Raw genomic sequence first — 24129 nt, 5'->3', positions numbered from 1 at the left:
ATCCTCGAGTAGAAGAGTCTACTTGAAACTAGAGTCAGATATGCTTGACAAATATCCTCACTTGTGTAATTTGACCAGATTCTGAGGACAGAATCTTTTTAAGGGGGAAGGATATAACGACTCGTGTATTTTTGAATTATTTAAATATGTGATTATTATGGAAATTATTAAATAAAATATGTGTATGGGTTTTGACCGCTATGTGTTGTTTGATTATTATCTATGTGTGATTTATGATGTATCGGGTTGTCCGCGTGATTAATTAAGGAATTGTATTGAATTGTTTCACTTTTAAAGTGGATTTAATGCAAATTTATTTGTATAAATATTTGAAGTGTCTCTAAAATTGTTTTTATGATTTTATAATTACAATAATTATTTTTAGGATTTTATAAAATTGAGAAATCAATATTTTATTGATTATTTATCTTTAAATGATTTTCTGATTACTTTTATTTATAAAATCCATATTTAATTCTAGAATTCTTCAAAAATTATGAACTCATATTTATTTATGTTTGGAATATTCCGGGAATTTTAAAATTATTTTAGAAATTTTCAGGATTAATTTCACCGGCGCATTGTTTCGTTAATTATTAAAAAGCGGGTATAAATTGCATTTCAGAAATTATCTTAAAATTTCGAAAATTTAAGTTTTTATAAACTCCGGGATATTTGCAACATTTCAAAACTATTTTCGTAATTTTCTGCATTTGTTCTAAGTGTAGCTCGGTTCGTTAGTTGTCAAATGCGGGTATAAGTCGCATTTTAAAAATACCTTAAAATTTATGAAAAATTTATTTTTAATAACTTGGGATTATTTGTGATATTTTAAAACTATCTTGGTAATTTTCAGGTTAGTTTCACCCGCAATTTAGGTCGTTAAATTAATATACGGATCAGCGTCGAGCTACAGGAAGGCTGTACTAATTTTTAGTACGTGGCACACAAATAAGAGGTTTGACAACATTTTATATACGCGTGTCAATACAGGATTGTAGAGGAATAAAAATATATAATAATAATAAATTATACTACCCTCCCTTGTTCTCATTTCTTCCCCAATATCTCTTCTTTATCCCTCTCATGTCTTCCCTCTCTCTACTTATTTCTTTCTAATTCTCCCTTTCTCTTTCTTGTACTGGCGGCGCTGTACTCTCTTTTCCGGCGACCCCCGCCTCTGTTTCTTGGTTTCGTTGTCAGCGGTAGTCCGGTGGGTTCTGCCGCCCTAGTATCGGCATGGTTAGTGGTTCCGCAATATATATACACACACGTGTGTGTATATCGCAGTGGAGGGTATGGTTTTTGTTCGGTTATTGTGTTCTATGATTGTACCTTGTATTTAACTCTGGTTGGCCTTGCTTTTCGGCCTGTTCTTATACTTCTGGCCTGTTGCTTTGCTTTTCTGATTGTTTTTCTGGACTGTTGTGCGTATCCTAAAATGGGATTTTCGGATATCTGATAAGTGGCATTTTATACCACTTAGAACGTCTTAAAATGGCTTAAATTGGTGTCTTGAAATCAAGTATTTTGTGTATTTGATGCATTTTTCTAGTGTTTATGCATTTCAGGGTATTAGTTGCATTTCGGAGGAGGAATCATCAAGAATAAGCCTTGGCATGTGTTCACCATTGCGAGAGGAAGAGAACGGGCAGATTACGGCAAAGAAACGGAGCAAACCGGGAATTTTTCCAGTAGGGTCCTGCGCGCCCGCGCAGCAATGCTGGGCGGCCGCGCAGCAGCCTTGCGCGCCCGCACAGAAATGCTGAGCGGCCGCGCAGGGTCGGGGAAAAAGCTGAATTATTTTAGACTTCTACTTCTGTTTGGCTTCCAACTTCTATGTAATCTGAGTTTTATGGGACTATTATATAAGTAGATTTGAGACGTTTTCATAGAGAATAAGAAGGAGATTATGTTTTAAATTGTGTTGGCGCAAGAAGCGAAGGAGATAAGGAAGAAGACCGATTTAGCACACTGCAGCGAATAGGAAGCATATATTCTTGTTATTCTTGTTTTGTTGTAACGTTGGATGCTAGTTTTCTTGCTTTGGCTTATTTACTCTTGTGACGTACTCTGTTTTAATATAATTAGTTAGTTATTATTTTCTTGTGTTGATTATCATGATTTCATATGAACCCATGATGGCGATAAGTTCTATTATGGGCTAATCGTGATCATGGGGTTGCAACGGATTTATTATGAAATTCTTTAGTTAATTGTTTAATACTTTAGTGTGTGATGATTGCATGATATCTAGTATTGGTTGTGCGTATTCGTCTTATGTGCGTCGCGAACATATAAGATAGGGTGTTAATCTCTTGTGAAGCGACGGTGGATCTTGAGATTTAGAACTTGCCATGCTAGCATAGGTTCATGTACGTTGTGCATGATTAGTGGGTAACTCTAACAGTTTTATTTGCCCTATGTAATCAAAAGGAATAACTTGTGCTTAAATCGTTGTGTTGTCAATTTCTGTAGACATATAGGAACTCAACATAATTGATGACTATTCAACTTCTATCTTAATTGTGGATGTTTGGTAGAATGGTATTAGTACAATGAAAGTTGGCTTTTATCAGTTTCGTATTATTCGATTAATATCATCATTGTTACATGCTAAAGGTAATAACAATGGTTATAGAAGGAAGTAATAATGAAGTTGTGATCTCATGAGTGTTTTATTATTGATAAGTTGAAGTGTTAGTTAAGTGGTTATTTAAGTAGTTAATTATAGTTAATATTTAATCAACGATTTTAAGTGTTATTATCTTAACATTGAGAAGTAGTCATACATTGGTGAGTGAGTTTAATAAGACAAAACTTAGTCTGAGTCTCTGAGGGAATGAACTAGAAAGTATTTTATATTACTTGCGAACGCGTATACTTGCGTGAATATTAGTGCGTGATTTCGCCCTAACAAGTTTTTGGCGCCGTTGACGGGGACTCGGCGTATTTGTTTAGTTTATGTACTTACCATCATTGGTCATTAGGACTCAGTGATTAGGACGTAGTAGTTAATTACTCTTTTCGGTTGTGTTTCAGGTACTTTAGCAAGCGTTTATGCAAACTCGTTCTCGTGCTCGCAAGAGGACCTTAGATACAGCTGAGGAGAAAGACGAAGTTCTTGATACTCCGGAGAAGTTAGATTTTGAGGATTCGGATTCAGGAACTGAGCAGAAAGAACCAGTAAACATGAGAGATCGTATTGTTCAAGCTGATCCAGCTCTTATGGATTTTTCTCGGCCTAAAATTGATGACATTCAGTCAAGCATCCTTCATCCGGCTATTCAAGCTAACACCTTTAAAATCAAGCCGGGCACTATTCAGATGGTGCAGAATTCTGTTTCTTTTGGAGGAGCGGCAACTGAAGACCCCAACATGCACATAAGGAATTTTGTCGAGATCTGCAGCACTTTTAAGTATAATGGCGTGACTGATGAGGCTATCAAGTTGAGGCTTTTCCCATTCTCACTGAGGGATAAGGCTAAAGACTGGTTACATTCTGAACCAGCTGGGTCCATCACTACGTGGCAAGATCTTGCGCAAAAGTTTCTGGTGAAGTTTTATCCAATGGCAAAGACTGCTGCTATGAGGAGTGCTCTTACTCAGTTTGCGCAGCAACCTACAGAATCTATGTGTGAGGCTTGGGAACGCTACAAGGAAATGTTGAGAAAATGTCCACATCATGGAATGCCGGATTGGATGGTAATCACTGGTTTTTATAATGGTTTGGGGGCCCAATCTCGGCCCATGCTCGATGCAGCAGCTGGAGGCGCCTTATGGGCTAAAAGCTATATTGAGGCGTATAATCTTATAGAGACAATGGCTGCAAATGAGCATCAAAACCCAACTCAGAGGATGACGTCAGGCAAGGTAGCAGGTATTCTGGAAGTTGATGCAGCCACCGCTATTGCAGCCCAGCTCCAAGCGCTATCAATGAAGGTTGATTATTTGTCTACGTATGGAGTTAATCAAATAGCTATGGTTTGTGAGCTTTATGCAGGTTCTCATGCTACGGATCAGTGTTCTCTTGTCAACGAATCTGTTCAGTATGTGAATAATTATCAGCGACAACAGCAGCCTGTGCCAGCGACCTATCATCCTAACAACAGAAATCATCCAAATTTCAGCTGGGGGAATAATCAGAATGCTATTCAGCCACCATATCAGCAAGGAGTAAGTAAACAGTTTAACCCACCTGGATTCCAGCAACCACAGCAGTATGCTACAAGGCAATCATATCCTCAATAGGGAAGTGCAGCTGCACCTACTAGTGCTGATTTTGAGGAACTTAAGCTGTTGTGCAAGAGTCAGGCGGTTTCTATCAAGACCTTGGAAAATCAAATCGGTCAATTAGCCAATGCAATGCTCAATCATCAACCTGGCACTCTTCCCAGTGACACGGAAGTACCAGGCAGGAAGGAAGCGAAAGAGCAAGTCAAGGCTATTACCTTAAGGTCTGGAAAAGTAGCTGATGCTGAAAAGGCAAAAGAAGTCGAAGCTGAAGTTAGAGATGAAGAATCTAAGCAAAAGGAGAAAGCGGCGGAACCAAAGAAGACTACTGTTGAACACACTCTGCCTGAGGCTAATATAGGGGAGAAACAGCTCTATCCTCCACCACCTTTTCCTAAGAGATTGCAGCAACAAAAGCTGAATTATTTTAGACTTCTACTTCTGTTTGGCTTCCAACTTCTATGTAATCTGAGTTTTATGGGACTATTATATAAGTAGATTTGAGACGTTTTCATAGAGAATAAGAAGGACATTATGTTTTAAATTGTGTTGGCACAAGAAGTGAAGGAGATAAGGAAGAAGACCGATTTAGCACACTGCAGCGAAGAGGAAGCATATATTCTTGTTATTCTTGTTTCGTTGTAACGTTGGATGCTAGTTTTCTTGCTTTGGCTTATTTACTCTTGTGACGTACTCTATTTTAATATAATTAGTTAGTTATTATTTTCTTGTGTTGATTATCATGATTTCATATGAACCCATGATGGCGATAAGTTCTATTATGGGCTAATCGTGATCATGGGGTTGCAACGGATTTATTATGAAATTCTTTAGTTAATTGTTTAATACTTTAGTGTGTGATGATTGCATGATATCTAGTATTGGTTGTGCGTATTCGTCTTATGTGCGTCGCGAACATATAAGATAGGGTGTTAATCTCTTGTGAAGCGACGGTGGATCTTGAGATTTAGAACTTGCCATGCTAGCATAGGTTCATGTACGTTGTGCATGATTAGTGGGTAACTCTAACAGTTTTATTTGCCCTATGTAATCAAAAGGAATAACTTGTGCTTAAATCGTTGTGTTGTCAATTTCTGTAGACATATAGGAACTCAACATAATTGATGACTATTCAACTTCTATCTTAATTGTGGATGTTTGGTAGAATGGTATTAGTACAATAAAAGTTGGCTTTTATCAGTTTCGTATTATTCGATTAATATCATCACTGTTACATGCTAAAGGTAATAACAATGGTTATAGAAGGAAGTAATAATGAAGTTGTGATCTCATGAGTGTTTTATTATTGATAAGTTGAAGTGTTAGTTAAGTGGTTATTTAAGTAGTTAATTATAGTTAATATTTAATCAACGATTTTAAGTGTTATTATCTTAACATTGAGAAGTAGTCATACATTGGTGAGTGAGTTTAATTAGACAAAACTTAGTCTGAGTCTCTGAGGGAACGAACTAGAAAGTATTCTATATTACTTGCGAACGCGTATACTTGCGTGAATATTAGTGCGTGATTTCGCCCTAACAATATTATGTAGAAAATTTACTGATTAACTTTCGTGAAATAAAATTCAATTACATGCAAAAAAAATTTATTAATCTGCGAAGTTCGCGTTGGAAACCCGAAATAAACGGGCACCCATGAATTTTACCGCCGTCCGCGATGAATTTCGATGAGCGGACGGTGGACCGTGATGACCGTTATCTGAGTCCTAATATCTTAAAATAAATAATTTAGTCGTATATTATTGTAGTCGAAATAAAAAGTTGTAGTTAAATAATACATTTCGGGATTATTTTGATCGTGGAGTTGGATTGATTGTCTGTTTGTTGGATTGATTGGTTGATTTTGACGTCGATGATGATGTTTCAACGGGTAGTCTAATAAACAAAGAAAACGCTGCCCGATTTCCGGGAAATCGGGCTATAGAAATGCGGGAGCGTATCCGGTAATTATCGTGACGTCGAGTGAATATATATAAACTTATACTTTATACGAACTTGATTGTATGTTGTGGTAAATGTTCTGTCCAAAACTCAGTAACCCTAATTTCGTAAAAGGACAAATATGCATATTTTATGGAAACGAACACTGAACCGATTTTTGAGGACATGAACCCTAACTGGTACCTGTATTGCAATAATGTATATATTACGAGTCGGGTTTTGTTAACGCATGGGTAGATTGTTAGCGAGGATATGTCAAGCATAATCGAATGTCTAAGTTAGGGTGTTTCGACCTTGTAGGTTCTAGTCGGAATGCCCGAGAGTTGGCATTGGACGAAAGATAGTTGGTGGTCGGTCGAAAAGCTCAGTAAGGTTCCGATCAAAGGACTTAAGTGTTGAGGTCGAATCCAGAATGATCTAGTGGATAGACAATAAATCCCGAGCGATAGAGTCGGCTCAGAGTCAATCAGTGATAGTTGTAAAGCCATGTAAGGCAAGTACAACTAAACCTTTTTCGAAATATAATGCAAATATTTTTAAATTCTCTCATGACATATTGTTAAGTATTCAAAATAGTTCTGTTTTATATTGAAAGTACCTTGAACCATGCAACTTTGAACCCGAATCACATCATTTGATCTTTGAGCCATAAGCCTTATTCTTTGTAAACCATCCTTTGTTGATTTTCATATACCAAACCACACAAATATGATACTACTCCCCAAATGTATAACTATCAAACACCAAACACTGGAATAAAATTGTTTAAAAATACAAAAACTTTTATACTCCAACCATTCTTTATAACATCAAAGAACTATACCTTGAAAAATCATTACTGGTCTAATACCTGATCCTTTTACAAACTGAAAACCGTTTCTTATACATACCCTGATATACCCTTGTGATACTCATGAATCGCATTACGCTTTTATACCAATGCTTTATCGCTGTTGATTATGATCTTGCTTATTAAATTACATTGTTTATTACACTGAATTATTTCAGAATTGGATAGTTTTCTTTATATGGACCAGATTGGTGGTTAGACCAGATTCTTCAGAGATCCAACTAGCTCAGTACAAAAGAAAAGAATTGCCAAAATCTACAGGAATGGGAAAGAAATCTGTGTGGTGGCTGGACACCCTCAGTTTGCAGAAGCTAAAAAGGAAGAAAAACAAAGAATCAAGAAAGAAAAGAAGCAAGCTGCTTTAGAGGCTAAGAAGCTCAAACAGAAGAAAGAGCAAGCTGCTATAGTAGCCAAGCTTCAAGCTATGAAAACTGCAACTGAGATTTCTGAAAAGCAACCTATGATAACTGAATATTAGGATCAAAAAGTGCAAAATGATCCTCAACAGAGAAGGAAGTTGAGATACAATATACTTTCCAAAAGAATATTGGATTTCAATGATGATAAGATGGAAAACTACATTCCCAACCAGTCTACAGCTACAACTCAAACATCCAAGCCCTTAGAAAAACGAGATGAATTTAAGGTAGATCCTACAAAGAACTTTCATGGTGAGCCAATAGTTCCTAAGGATGAGCCAATAGACTGGTAAAGTTTTCCTCTTCCTGAACTTAATCTATCAATCTTCAACAAGCTAAAGAAGACAAAGACAAGAGCAATCAAGAAGGTCAAGCCTGTGAGTTTCAGAACCAAAACCCTAACAAAAGCTCAACCAACTGTCAACAAGGGAGATCTTCTAGACATCTATAACATCAAAGAATTTTCAGATATAAATCCCTACTTGGATGAACTAGAAGAAGTAAGAGGAATTGATGCTCACAGACATCTCCCTAAAAGACTGGTATTCAAATACAAAGGTGGTAAAGAAATCATATGGCCCCTTTACAGAATTCTCAAAGAAAGTTATTCTATTTTGATAAAGATCTTCTCATCCTTCAAGAAGAATTTCGGATTCAATGTGACATCCAAGAAATTGGTTCTAAAGAAGATAGAAAAGCTAAGGAGCAGAAAAGCCTCAAATGCACTTCCAAGAACTCTATCCATTCCTTTCACAGGAAATACAGTAAACTTGAGGCCTTACTCGCTGATGGAATTCATGGATAACAAAGGTGTTAGAAGATTCTTCAGATTGGATGACCAATTGAGTATCTCAAGGAATGAGACTCTTTTGGAAATATAAGAAAAGTTGGATCTATCAATAGCTGAAGAATTTAAATTTCACAGACAACTCCAAAATCAAATAGAAGAAAACAACTGGAAGCTTGGGAAGAAATCAAGACCATCAAGGAAATAGAAAAAATCTACTCAGACTAGAGGAGCACCTTAAAAATGATTGTAAGAAATCTTTGTACACTTTACTTTATTCAATTTTCAATAAATTATAGCACTTACAAGTTTTATTAACTATTATTCAATCTGTACATTTAGGGTGTTTTGTTATCATCAAGTTTCTCTTAATTTATGGATACAATTCCAGTAGACATAAATTGGGGGAGATTGTTAGGAATATATTGTGGACTTGATGATAAGTTAAACAAAACACCTTAGTAGATTTAACTTAGTGTTTTTGTAGCGCTCGGCAGATGTTCTAATATAGTCCTGACGGATGAACTTTATAGTCCCGACGGATGACAACTGAACATCCATCGAGAGTGTAGCTTATGTAACAATAAGTATTGTAGCACATTTCTGTGAACAACAATGTTTTAGTTGAGTAGATAGTGTAGGATTCTTTAAGTCATGTTGACTACTAGATTGATATACAGAATAGGTTGGCTAATTGTAAATATAAGATGTCTTGTAATTCTATATAAGTGAAATGGAGTCAAGTGACAGAAAGGCTACCAACGGATGATCTACAAAGACTACCGACGGATAATCAACAAGGCTCCCGACGGATGACCAACTTAGTCCCGACGGATGATCATATTCAAAATAGCAGTTGACAGTGACAACACAGTCACATGCGTCAGATGCTTGCAAATCGAATGTGGCAGCCTAATTATAGGTTTTAGAGAACAAAGAAGCATTACCATTTCCATGCAATTATGAAGATATTCAAAGATGTTGGAATAGAGTAATGAAGTAGCATGAGGTTATACTAGATATTGTTTTATCTTATTGTCTTGTCTTACTGTCATGTAACTTGGTGATATAAATCAAATGTAGCAAGTAGAACAAAAATAAGTAAGTAAGCATAATTTTCAGAGAGATAGATAAAGCTATATCTGTTAAGAATTTCTCTATAAGTTTGTAAGTTCTCTTGTAAGCAACTGTGTGCTATTGAAGCATCACATAGTTCTCATCTTTATAGATATATTGAAAGGAATATGTCCTAAGTCCAATCTTGAATTAAGATTTAGGAATAACTTCCTATGTAATCTGTTTTGATTTCATTGATATTAATAAAAGACTTGTTTTGTTACGGGCTCTATCTATTTAAGTGTTTAAATAAGATATACCATAGTTTAGAGTAAAGCTTTTTTATGGATTATGATGAGATCATAATAGTGAGACCTAAAAGATGATAACTCTAAACTTAAATAGTTCCTGGTCGTAGGATTACTAACTGGTAATTAATAATCCGCAGAGATCGGTACATACTATGCTTGCTTCATTATTAAGGATGTCTCTTCTCATAGACATTTGTGTGGTGACACTATAGCTAGTATGTAGGTGCTTATTATGGAATAAGTTCACTGAACATGACTCGCACTGATGAACAACTGATGGAGTTCACTCACGTGTCAGCAGTTGTTCACATAGTGATAGTTGTACAAGTATCCTTAGACTTGAGGTCATCATAGTCATCTTGTGTACACTGAACTATGCTTTGGTTTAGTTCTTAGTCTCCAGGGACAATTATTAGGGCTCTTCTGGGTATAGGAATTTGTACACGAAGATAGTGTATGATCCATAAAGGATCTACCCCTTCCAGTGAAGGAAGCGAATGTTCAAGGCTGATCCACTTATGCTAGTTCAGGAATCTCTGGCCAAAGTGAATGAAATTAGAAAGGTGTTTCTAATTTGCATAGAACTACGCATAGTAAATGGTAAGCAAGTGATTAAATTAGATGGGCTTGACACGAGATCCATGCCTTGTATTTAATCGGGACATTATAGGGTAGAAGGAGTTTATTGTACGGTAACTATTCACTGAATAGGTTCTTGGTATTCTAAGCAGTGAATTCATATTATCCGGATAGTCGCGATATGCTGAGAAGTATCCCTCACGATGTAGAATAAATGTGATTAATTAATTAATCATATTTAATAAATTAGAGAATTTATATAAATAATGATAAAATAGTTTTATTATTATTTATTTCTACTACCGGCTTAATATTGAACCTACAGGGTCACACCATAAAAAGAGAATGATTTAATGGTGGAGGAATTAATTAATAATGGCTAATAATTATTTATTTATGAAATAAATAATTAATTGGCAAATTTAATAATTGATTAAATGAGATTTAATTGATTATAAATTAATTAAGAAAAGTTCTTAATATTATTAATTAAGGATTTAATTTTTGGAAATTAAATCAAGAGAGAGAATTATTTCTGTGTTTAGAAAAAGGATTAATAATTAAAAGGTGTTTTAATTATTAATGAGAATAATAAATGGGATAATAATAATAATATTTATGGGAAAATTTCAGCTGAAAATTTTGCCTATAAATATACTATTATAGACCCTATTTTTATCTGAACCCCAAAACCCAAAAAGTTTGGAAAACCCAATTCTCTCCACCTCCTTCCTCCTCCTTAACATCGTTTTCTTGGTGGATACCGGTGGAGTGCTTCACACTTGAGGAGCAACTGCTAAGGATCTCTGATCGTTGTCTCCGAATTATTTTAAAGGTTAGATTCGATCCCTCGAATTTTTATTCATGATCTGTATGCTTTTATTTGGATTTTATATGTGCGAAAGTGTTTTGCCATGCCCCCGCTGCGATTAAAATCCAACAATGGTATCAGATCATAGGTTGTATGCATATAGATCTGTGGTAAAAATTTCAGAATTTTATGTGCTTGTATGAATTAATTATGATTTTTACAAGTTATATCATGGATTAATTTTGTCTGATGAGAAATCGTTTCTCAGAATAATTTTGAATGTTGATCTGGGTTCTACAAGTGTTATAGATCGTCTGGGTATTTTTTTCATATTTTTAGGATGTATAGATTTTTTATTATGAATTTTTGAAGTTCTTACAATTAAATTCGTAATTTAATAAGTATAAATATATGTATATATAGTATATATATATATATATATGTTTGTATTATGCATCTGCCTTTGCTGTTTGTCTACTCCTTGTCTGTCTGCACAGAGATCGAGAATGTCAGGCGCACGGAATTCCGTGCGGGAGCATGTCAGGCGGCTGTATAAAATAATAAAAAAAAGGGTGTCGCGCATTCCGGGAATGCGTTACACACCTGTGGCGCATTCACGGAATGCGTTACACCTTTTAATGTCTTAAAAGGGTTGTAACGCATCACCGGAATGCGTTACAGGGCTTGTAACGCGTTCCTGTAATGCGTTACAGCCCGACTGTTTACATTAAAATTGATTTTCTGGGAGTTTCGTAACTCCGTTTTAGGTGTGCAATATACCGTTGGATTCGTTTTTCCGAGACGGATCTAATGGAGTGATCAATTTTAGTTTATATAAAATTTTTGAACTGTTTATATTTCCGGAAGTGTTTTAAAGCTGTTTTAATTGTTTTTAATTGCTTTTAAATGCTTCATGTGATACATAGAGATGTATAATGCTTAGACTAATGTGCTAGATGATATAACATGCCTAACTTGATGTTTATTCATGTTTATATATGTGCTATATGCTTAGTTTATCATGCGATGATAGATTTAGGTGAACTTAAATGAACATAAGGCGTTTGTTAGACAACCTAGTATAGTGAAATTATTTCATAACCTTAATAATAATATTATGAATACAATCATGAGATTCTTGTGTTTATGAAACACGTAATTGAATATGAATTTTCGATATGAGAGAAAGGATGATTCTGTCAACAACAGATTTCTATCTGTAAGAAAGGGTTATTAAGTGACGCCTCTTGACAATGCTCCACCCGATCTGGGAATCATCTGATTATTGATTATTGATCTGAAATATTTAATTTAAAAGGAAGAATTTCTTTATAATATGATTATGATTATAACGTAATATAATCCCTCTAAAATTAAATAATATCAAGTAGTAATTGGCCAATGATATAACGGGCTTGTGTCGGTCATAGCCTTCCAACATGATAGAAAAGTAGTTCTTATTTTTGAATCATTGTTGGTTCGTGCTACAGCCGAGGGCTTTGATTTCGAAATAAGAAATACTTGTCTATTACATAGAGATGTGTACATTGAATAAGAATCTAAAGGTCGGTACGTGCTACAGCCGTGGGCCTTTGGGGACTGATTCAACTGTACGAAATGTTGGGTTAGACTTGACTTAGAATATTGAGTTTGTCGTGCCACAGCCGAGACTCAATTATTCAAGAGGCTAAAGTTTGATTAGGGAATAACATAAGATGTAATTGACAAGAGTTGTCTGCCTATTGAACATTACATTGCGGTTCGTGCTACAGCCGGGGTTGTGTAATGGAATGTAGGATCCCTATTCCCACTAGCATTATGAATGCTTAATTTTTCACGTAGGGGGTTGAATAAATTAGATAAACTAGTGGGAGCCACTAATGAATAAAGACCCGATTCATATAGTGTTTTAAAATGAAATCGAATATTTGCTAAGTGTTGTTATGTGTTTATCATTTACAGATTTATAATATATATTATGTCTTCTGCACTATCACTAAGGAGCATACTGGATGCTCACAAATTGACTGGTCCTAATTATGCTGACTGGCTTCGAAACTTGAGAATCGTTCTCAGGATTGAGAAGCTGGAATACGTGATTGACTCACCTAAGCCTACTGAACCTGCTAGTGATGCACATAATGATGAACATATTGTGTATCGTAAGTGGATATATGATGTAAATGTTGCTCAATGCATCATGCTAGCTTCAATGAACATTGAGCTACAGAAGCAACATGAGCATATGGATGCTCACACTATCCTAATGTATCTATAAGAGTTGTATGATGTGGCGGGAAGGACAGCTCGATATGAGATATCGAAGGAGTTGTTCGGTTGTAGGATGTCTGAGGGATCATCTGTGAATGACCATGTACTTAAGATGATCAATTTGATTGAACGTCTTGGACAACTTGATTTTGCCATGGATGGGGAGCTGAGCCAAGACTTGGTCTTGCAATCGCTTCCGAGTTCGTTCTCACAGTTTGTTGTGAACTTTCACATGAATAAGTTGGATGTCAGCCTGCCTGAACTCCACAACATGTTGAAGACTGCGGAATCAAATTTTCCCCCTAAGAAGAGTTCTGTTCTTCTAATTGGTGAAGGTTCCAATCCTAAGAAAAGGAAGAGGAACTCTTCCAAGAAGAAGAAAGTAGGTGAAGAAAAGCCGGTTCCACCAAAAGCTGAAGACCCCAAGAGCAAAGTTGTTTGCTTTCACTGTAACAAGGTGGGGCACTGGAAGAGTAACTGCAAGGTTTACCTTGCAGAATTGAAGAAGAAGAAGGGTAGTGAGACTACCGCTTCTGATTCAGGTATGTTCATGATAGAAGTGAATATGTCATTAAATCAAATTTCTACTTGGGTATTAGATACCGCCTGTGGTTCTCAAATCTGCAATTTGTTGCAGGGACCAAGGAGAAGTAGGACTCTTGAGGAAGAAGAGGTGATTCTACTGATGGGAAGTGGAGCAAGAGTTGCTGCTGAAGATGTAGAATCATTTCATTTACATATGCCTACGGGCAAGACTATTGTTTTAAATAATTGTTATTTTGTTCCCTCGATTGTGAGGAATATTATTCCATGTTAGACTTGGCTGGATTTTCATTTATTATTGAGAATAATGAATTTTCTATTCTTAGAAATAATATTCTTTATGGACGTGGTGCTTTAAATAATGGTCTGTATTTATGTGACATAATTTACTTCAGATTGAACAAACTAATAAAAGAAAAGGGATGATGAAAATCTCACTTTATAGTGGCATTGCAGTCTCCATTTAGTAGACATGGAGAGAGGACTGCAAATTTGCTAGGAATGGTACACACAGATGTATGTGGACCAATGTCTACGCAAGCCATGGGTGGATTTTCATACTTCATTACTTCCATAGATGATAGATCTGGATTCGGATATGTGTTTGATGAAACACAAGTCTGAGGCCTTTGAAAGGTTCAAAGAATATAAGTATGAAGTGGAGAAACAAACCAAACATAGTATTATAATTCTTCGATTAGATCGAGGTGGTGAATACTTTAATGGAGTGTTTCTAGATTATCTCAAAGTAAATGGTATAGTCTCCCAGTGGACTCCTCCAGATTGGTATCTGAAAGGAGAAATCGAACTTTGTTAGACATAGTTCGGTCCATGATGAGCTATGCAAATCTTTCAGTATTCCTATGGGGTTATGCATTGGAAACCTCAGCATATTTACTGAATAAGGTGCTTTCCAAATCTGTTCCTCAAACTTCGTATGAGATATGGAAAGAAAGGAAACTGAGTCTTAAACACGTTAAGATTTGGGGATGTCCAGCTTATGTCAAGAAAGTTGACACAGATAAGCTGGAATCTCGATCCATAAAATGTAGTTTTGTGGGATATCCTAAAGAGATTTTAGGGTATTACTTTTACACCGATCATCGGGTGTTTGTCTCCAGACATGCTACCTTCTTGGAAAAGGAGTTTATCCTTGAAGGAAACAGTGGGAGAAAAATTGAACTTGATGAAGTTCAAGAAGCACAAACTACTACGGATCATGTGGAAACACATGTTCTGACTGAACAACCTTTTGTGGAACAGCCCATTCATAGATCAGGGAGAGTGTCTCGCCAACCTGAGAGGTAATATGGCCTTGTCATTGAGAATGACAATGAGTTGTCGATCATTGATGATGACGACCCTGTGACCTATAATGAGGCTATGAGTAGTGTTGACTCAGAGAAATGGCATAGTGCCATGAAATCCAGAATGGAATCTATGTATACGGTATACAAAAGATAGATTATAGCAGATGGCCAGGTGGAGACCTTTAAGGCCAGGCTTTTGGCAAAAGGATTCAAACAAAGGCAATGGATTGACTTTGATGAAACTTTTTACCTGTAGCCCTGTTAAAATCAGTTCAGATTTTGCTTGCGATTGCTGCTTACTACGACTATGAGATCTGGCATATAGCCAGATGGTTTTCTTTCCGAGGGAAATGAAAACCTAGTGTGTAAGCTACTGTGAACCATATGTGGTTTAAAGCAAGCTTCTCGTAGATGGAATATCCGTTTTGGTGAGACAATCAAAGAGTTTGATTTTATCAAAAACGTAGATGAACCATGCGTCTACAAAAGGGTTAGTGGGAGCGCGGTAACATTTCTTATATTGTATTGAATTAGAGTTGACACACATAACAACATAGCAGACCCACTCACAAAGCTACTTTATGAAAGTCACTTTGATCGTCATAAAGATAAGATGGGTATTAGATACCAGAGTGATTGGCTTTAGTACAAGTGGGAGATTGAAAGGAATATGTCCTAAGTCCAATCATGAATTAGGATTTAGGAATAACTTCCTGTGTAATCTGTTTTGATTTCATTGATATTAATAAAAGACTTGTTTTGTTACGGGCTCTATCTCTTTAAGTGTTTAAATAAGATATACCATAGTTTAGAGTAAAGCTTTTTATTGATTATGATGAGATCATAATAGTGAGACCTAAAAGATGATAACTCTAAACTTAAATAGTTCCTGGTCGTAGGATTACTAACTGGTAAATAATAATCCGCAGAGATCGGTACATACTATGCTTGCTTCATTATGAAGGATGTCTGTTCTCATAGACATTTGTGTGGTGACACTATAGCTAGTATGTAGGTGCTTATTATGGAATAAGTTCACTAAACATGACTCGCACAGCTGAACAACTGATGGAGTTCACTCACGTGTCAGCAGTTGTTCACATAGTGATAGTTGTACAAGTATCCTTAGACTTGAGGTCATCATAGTCATCTTGTGTACACTGAACTATGCTTTGGTTTAGTTCTTAGTCTCCAGAGATAATTATTAGGGCTCTTCTGGGTATAGGAATTTGTACACGAAGATAGTGTATGATCAATAAAGGATCTACCCCTTCCAGTGAAGGAAGCGAATGTTCAAGGCTGATCCACTTATGCTAGTTCAGGAATCTCTGGCCAGAGTGAATGAAATTAGAAAGGTGTTTCTAATTTGCATAGAACTACGCATAGTAAATGGTAAGCAAGTGATTAAATTAGATAGGCTTGACACGAGATCCATGCCTTGTATTTAATCGGGACATTGTAGGGTAGAAGGAGTTTATTGTACTGTAACTATTCACTGAATAGGTTCTTGGTATTCTAAGCAGTAAATTCATATTATCCGGATAGTCGCGATATGCTGAGAAGTATCCCTCACGATGTATAATAAATGTGATTAATTAATTAATCATATTTAATAAATTAGAGAATTTATATAAATAATGATAAAATAGTTTTATTATTATTTATTTCTACTACCGGCTTAATATTGAACCTACAGGGTCACACCATAAAAAGAGAATGATTTAATGGTGGAGGAATTAATTAATAATGACTAATAATTATTTATTTGTGAAATAAATAATTAATTGGCAAATTTAATAATTGATTAAATGAGATTTAATTGATTATAAATTAATTAAGAAAAGTTCTTAATATTATTAATTAAGGATTTAATTTTTGGAAATTAAATCAAGAGAGAGAATTATTTCTAAAGTGTTTACAAAAAAGATTAATAATTAAAAGGTGTTTTAATTATTAATGAGAATAATAAATGGGATAATAATAATAATATTTATGGGAAAATTTCAGCTGAAAATTTTTCCTATAAATATACTATTATAGACCTTATTTTTATCTGAACCCCAAAACCCAAAAAGTTTGGAAAACCCAATTCTCTCCACCTCCTTCCTCCTCCTTAACATCGTTTTCTTGGTGGATACCGGTGGAGTGCTTCACACTTGAGGAGCAACTGCTAAGATTCTCTGATCGTTGTCTCCGAATTATTTTAAAGGTTAGATTCGATCCCTCGAATTTTTATTCATGATCTGTATGCTTTTATTTGGATTTTATATGTGCGAAAGTGTTTTGCCATGCCCCCGCTGCGATTAAAATCCAACATATATATCTCTGATGGAGTTTTATTTCTTTGTGCTTTGATTCCTATTATCCCTTCGGTCTCCACCAGACCTTGAGTTGTCATACTTCTCTGTTTGATTCGGACGGTAATTCATTCAGAAATCTTTGTATCCTCCAGTACTTACCATTTTCCTCTGGATATTCTCTCCCCTCACATATATCATTGAGGGGTTTGGGGGGGAAATTATAAAGAGAGAAGCGAAGCTTTTTACCTTTATAGGGGTCTAGCCCTACCATAAGAAAGCCCATTGTTTTGACCTTGTCCAAGTTAGTGACCATTCCAGCTTCTTCCTTAAATCGAGCAAGGTAATCCCCAAGTTATTCATTTCCCCTCTTCCTGCAGTGGACCAAAGCTTCGTATGAGCCGATGGACCTTGGTTTGAGGGACTTGTACCATATCGAAGTTGATCCTCTCAGGTAAGTTTTGAACATTTTACAGATAATGATGTTGTTATGACCCATCCCTATCATCAGCAGTTCGTACTTTTCACAGTGATCCTCCGGATCATCTTTTCCGTTAAACTCACTCATCTTCGGAAATTGTCTTTCCTCGCCCGGAGGAGGTCGATATTGCTCAATCTCCTCGTCACAATTGGCTCTAGTCGACCCTCCTGTCGCCGAACATGGCTTTCTCGATCCAAGTTACCCTAATTTGGGAACCATCAAGTTCTTCATCCGAATCATAGGAACAACGTTGCTTCGTTTGCTTCCTTTTGGGGTTTGAATTAGAGTCAAACTCATCTTCTTTGCCATAACCCCTTCGATCTTTCCTTGGCCTGGTTACTATCACTGTCCTATCAGCTTGTAACACTTCACGAAGTGCCTTCTCTTGTGACTCAATATATTCTCTTTAGAGCTAAACAACCTTTAATCGCAGTGCATCGACCTCCCTTCATTTTGCCCTGGCCTCCACCTCCTTTTCTGCCTATTCGCTTTATTTAGCCTTGCCCTTCTCCGCGACTAATTTGTCCGCCCAGATCTTTAGCAACAAAGTATCTTTTTCAGGAGTCAAGTTGAGGACTCCATCAGTATCAGGTAAGGAGAACGTTTGCCCTCCATCATGAGGAGTGAAACCAGGTGGTGTTTATTCATGGATTGGGTGTGTTGTTCTCTCGGTATCTCGTTAAAATTCTCGTAATTCTCACAGACGGCGTCAAATTTTATGCCCAAATTCTGTCGGCTTGAAGAATAGTCTTTTGCCGGTCAAGAATAGCCTTTTGGTTTAACCTGAAAGGGAAGAGAATGTGAGGGATTTTACCTCCGATTCACCTCTATTGTAAGAATCAGTAATCTTGATGTAAAGTAGGTTTTTGCAAATACAAGAATGTAGAGAGAATGTTGTGAAAGTATATGTCAAGTTGTGTGGTTTCTTACATTTCTTGGGATATTTATACCCTCCAAACCTGCAATTAATGTTTGTCCGTTATGGGGAAGATAAGGATGAATATTAGAGGAGGAAAGGGGGGGTTTGATCCATGTGGATTCTTAATGGTAGGATGGAATATTGGGCCTTCGGCAATAGAAATTGTGTGGCCCTTCGGCCCAAAGTCCCCTGCGGGGGTCGGGGCTTCATTTATTGGGTCTTATGGGCCGACAAAATTTGCGTAACCTAATAGGTTATATGCACATATTAGGTTTATGTTATATGCATTGCGACATTGTTATATCATTTGCATAACCCAGCAGCTCTCAAGGATAATTGTTCATCCTTTGAGAGAGTACTTTTGTCATTTTTTATCTGTTAATATAAAATTGTTGATTATGTTCAAGCTTTATCAAATTGGTTGCATAAACTGTATTCAGTCCCCTTTACCATTCATTACGGGCCTAACAATTGGTATAATAGCTTACTGTTGACATACAAACATTTTAAGATCTGAAAATTAATCTTTAATGGCAGACAAAGAAGCACCACAGAATCCACAACCACCACCCCCAGCGACATCATAGATTAGCAGCAATATTAGTAGGTATGAAGCCATCAAGGATCTAATCCTGAAGATACATGAATATCCAATCTGGAAAGTCGGGATGGCCATGTGCTTGGAAGCCACAAATCTGGAATATCTAAGAAAGATTTATGATGGTCCTCATAAACCAATGAAGGTAGTTGCAGGAGAACCAGAAAAGATGGTTGACAAAGACAGGATGGACTATTCTCCTGAAGATCTTTCATCTATTTTGAATGATGCAAAAGTCAGACACATCTTGCACAACAGTCTTAATAGTGTTATGTTCAATAGGGTTATTGGATGTAAAACATCAAAAGAGATATTGGATGCTTTAGAGATAAAGTGTCAAGGTACAACTGCTATCAAGAAGAACAGGAGAACAGTACTTACTCAAGAATATGAGCACTTTGACTCAAGAGACAATGAGTCCTTAACTGAGATCTATGACAAGTTTCAGAAGCTGTTGAATGACTTATCTCTTGTCAACAAAGAATATGATTTAGAGGACTCAAACTTGAAGTTTCTTCTTGCACTCCCTGAAAAGTGGGACTTTAAAGTCACATCAATAGGGGATAACTATGAACTTGGTAAAACAACTCTAGATAAGATTTATGGAATATTGAAAACTCATGAACTAGAAATGGAGCAAAGAAGCAAGATAAAAGGATTTAGGTCTAGACCAGTTGCACTCAAAGTTGAAGAGAAGCCCAAAGATAGAGCTAGGAGAAATGGCTACTCCAAAGAAAAAGCTATTATTGCAAAGTCAGATACTGAATCATCAAACTCTGATGATGACTCAAATACTGATAATGAATCGGATGCTGATAGTGAATATGACAACAATAAAGACATGGAACACATGGCTACTCTACTGGTTAAAAACTTCAAGAAGATGGTCTACAAGATCTTCAAGAAAGGGAGAAGATTTTCCAAAAAAGGTTTGAGTTCCTTAAACTCTGACAAGAAGAATAACAGGAGAACTACTGACTGGAAGGAATCAAAGTCTGAAAAACTTAACAAGTCAAAGGAAAGATGCTACAACTGTGATGGTATTGGAAAATTTGAAGCTGACTGCAGAAAACCCAAAGCGGAGAAAAATCAAGCCTTGATCACAAAGAAGAAAAACTGGGATGATTCATCAGATTTAGATGATGAGGTTAATTATGCTCTCATGGCAAATACTGATACTGAGGCTGACAATGCTGAATTAAAGGTACCTCAGACCACCCTTGCTTTTGATACTGATGATATGCATGGATTAAGACTGTTTCTTAAATATCTGCATGTTAGTTATAAGGATCAAACCTTAGAGAATAATAGAATCAAGAGTGGAAACTCTGAGTTAAAGAAAATGAATGATCACCTAGAAATTGAGTTGCTTTCCATGCTAGAAATTCAAAAAGAAAGAGATAATGCTGTTTATGTAAGAAAAATTGTTAGAAAAACTTGCTTATCTAGAAAAAGAGTTAGCTAAAGAAAGAGAGGTTATTAAACTCTGGACTAACTCAGGAAAAACAACTCAGGAAATTTAAATCTACATCTGATAAGAAAATTGGAAAAAAAACTGAGAAAACTAAACCAGTAAATACTTATACCAAGGTCAAACTGAACAAGGTTCAGTTAAAGGCCATTAAGTTTAATCGAAATGTTGATGTTATTAAATTAGTTAATGAGGTAGGTTCAACCTCAGTACTTAGATCAGACTTAATTATTGGTAAGAGTGAACAAGTTCACACCAAGTCAGTAAATATTGGTTTAATGACTCAGAAACAGCTTAAGCAAAAGTTGAAGGATTTACACATGAAAAATAAAGAGAAAAAGCCTAGAAAAGATAGAAATGGCAAGGTAGGTGTTAATAAGAGTGGTAATTATGCAACTCCTCCCAATGCACCTAGAAAGACATGCTTGAACTGTGGTAATACTAATCATCTTGCTAATTCTTGCAGCAAGAATAAAGAGATAAACACTGTTCCTTCCAAATCAGAGTTTATGAATAGAAGAGTTAGATATAAATCGCATATTCCTTTTTTTCATTGTGATAGTGTTTGGAATTTTATTTATACATGTAAAGAGTATCACAGTTTATATTATGATTATTATGAACTGAAACCCTCTTTAAAGAAAGCTAAATCTGTTTCTGCATGTGTAAATACTGATAGTAAGAATGTTAACATAAACTCTGATATGAAGTCTTCTGCTGCATATGTTAATAAACTTAAAAAGGCCAAAAGATCCAAGCAAGTATGGGTCCTTAAAACACTAACTGATTTCAAATACCGATAACAGGGTAACAAGAGAAATTCTCTAGTCTTGGACAGTGGATGCTCAGGACACATGACTGGTTATAAATCCCTGTTATCAGAATTTGAGGAGAAAGCTAGACCAATTATTTTTCTTGGAGATGGCAACTTAGGAAAAATCTTTGGATATGGAAAAATCAAAATTGGGAATGTCATCAATGAAAATGTAGCTCTGGTTGCAGGACTCAAGCATAATCTGATCAGTATGAGTCAAATTTGTGACAGAGGTTACCATGTGAACTTCTATGTGGAACATTGTGAAATTGTCAGTAAGTCTGATGGCAAGATTGCAATGACTATTATAAGACATGGTAGTTTATATGAAGCCATGGTCTCCACAAGCACTGATGAGTCAGAAGTTTGTCTACTTAGTAGAGCATCTGTGGAAGACATCTGGAACTGGCATAAAAGACTTTCTCACCTCAACTTCATCAATATCAATGAACTTGTGAAGAAATATCTTGTGAGAGGATTTCCCAATATAGTGTTTACTCTTGATGGCTTATGTGACTCATGGAAAAAATCCAAGCAAAGGAAAATATCTTTCAAGAGTAAAACTGAATCCTCCATTCTTGAACCATATCATCTACTTCGTATTGATCTCTTTGGTTCAGTCGATCTTATGTCAATTTCCAAGAAGATGTATGCACTTGTAATTGTTGATGAATATACAAGATACACATGGGTATATTTTCTACACACCAAGGATGAATCTTCATCCATTCTTTTTGATCATATGAGAGAGCTGGAAAAAGGATCAATATACAAAGTGAAGATAATTAGAAAAGATAATGGAACTGAATTCAAGAACAATTCTATGGAAGAGTTATGCAAAGTGAAGAGGATAAAACAAGAATTTTCTTCTCCTGGAACTCCAACAATAAAATGGAGTTGTTGAAAGAAAGAATAGAACTCTCATAGAAGCTGCAAGAACAATGCTAGAGGAATCAAGATTGCCTGCCTACTTCTAGGCTGAGGCTGTGCAAACTGCTAGCTTCACACAAAATGAAACATTGATCAACAGACATGAAAAAACTCCATTTGAGATTGTGAAGGGAAATAAGTCAAATTTGAAATACTCTCAGATTTTTGGTTGCAAGTGTTTTGTTCTCAAAACTCATTTTGGGCAGCTTAATAAATTTGATCTAAATTCTGATAAAGGCATTTTTGTGGGATATCCATTGTCTACAAAAGCCTTCAGAGTTTACAATATGAGAACAAGAATAGTCATGGAATCCATACATGTATCTTTTGATGATAAGAAGATTACAGGTCTAGAAGATGCAGATGACCATGACAAGTTGAGATTTGAAAATGAAGTACCCTATGCTGAACTGTTAAATCCGGATTTACTAACAAATCCTGATATCATATCAAGCTCTGATGATCCACATGACAGTGGAAATTCTTCACATACTGAAGCATATGTTGAGGGGGAGCAACATGATTCTAATCTAGAGACTACTACAAGTGATTCAACTCAAGAAACATCAGTAAATAAATCATCAAACTCTCATTCGTCAAATTCTGATAAGTCAAATACTGATGAAATTGAGAACACTGATTCAGGGACAGTATCAGGACATGATAATGGTACTAGTCAAAGAAATAACAGAGAGTTCATGGATCAAGGGGGAGGTTCTTTTTCAAGGAGTCAACTACCATCTGCAAGAAAATTGTCTAAGTCACAAACACCTGACTTAATCATTGAAAATCCTGATAGTGGTGTAAGAACAAGAAAAACAACTCAAAATGAATGTCTCTACCATTCTTTTCTATCTCAAACTAAACCCAAGAAGGTGGAAGAAGCTCTTCAAGATACTGAATGGGTTACAGCAATGCAAGAGGAGCTTAATGAATATAATGAAATTGAAAAATAAAAAGTCTCTCTAGATAGTGGCTTGTAGTTGATCTTAATAGAGTCACTTGACAATGTAATGTACAACAACATTGTCAACTGTCACACAACAAAATAGATCTGGGAGAAAATAGAGATCTTATGTGAAGGAAGAGAGGAGGTTAGATCAAATCAAAGGAGGATTCTGGTTTCTCAGTATGAGGGGTTTATGGCTAAACCAAAAGAAAGAATCACTGAAGTTTTTAAAAGGTTCAATAAATTGATAAATTACTTGCAGCTACATGATAAATATTATGAAGCTGAGGAGGTAAACCTAAAGTTCCTGCTAGCTCTTCCTGACCATCTTGAACAGAAAATATCAGCTATTAGAGAAGGAAGAGATTTAAGTAGAATAACTTTAGAAGTTCTATATGGAATTTTAAAACTTATGAATTGAAATGATGCAAAGGAATTCATTGAAAGCACACCATGGTCATGTTGTTTATGGTTCAAGTGCTTTGGTTGTGAATGACAGAGAAGAAAGTGAAGATGAGCAAAATGATCAAGTTCCAATT

At 35.9% G+C, this 24129-nt stretch overlaps 1 non-coding gene across 1 annotated transcript; it reads right to left on the bottom strand.

The window, feature by feature from the left end:
- Positions 1–3585: 3585 nt before the first annotated feature.
- On the bottom strand, positions 3586–3692 carry LOC141681276 (small nucleolar RNA R71). The gene has a single exon (XR_012558716.1). It is a non-coding gene; the product is annotated as a small nucleolar RNA R71 (small nucleolar RNA).
- Between the last annotated feature and the right edge of the window lie 20437 nt (positions 3693–24129).

Source organism: Apium graveolens, chromosome 8 (genome assembly GCF_009905375.1).
Source record: "Apium graveolens cultivar Ventura chromosome 8, ASM990537v1, whole genome shotgun sequence".
Taxonomy (NCBI): Eukaryota; Viridiplantae; Streptophyta; class Magnoliopsida; order Apiales; family Apiaceae; genus Apium; species Apium graveolens.
Note: the sequence above shows the minus strand (reverse complement) of the source record. Positions and strands in the feature narration are given on the sequence as shown.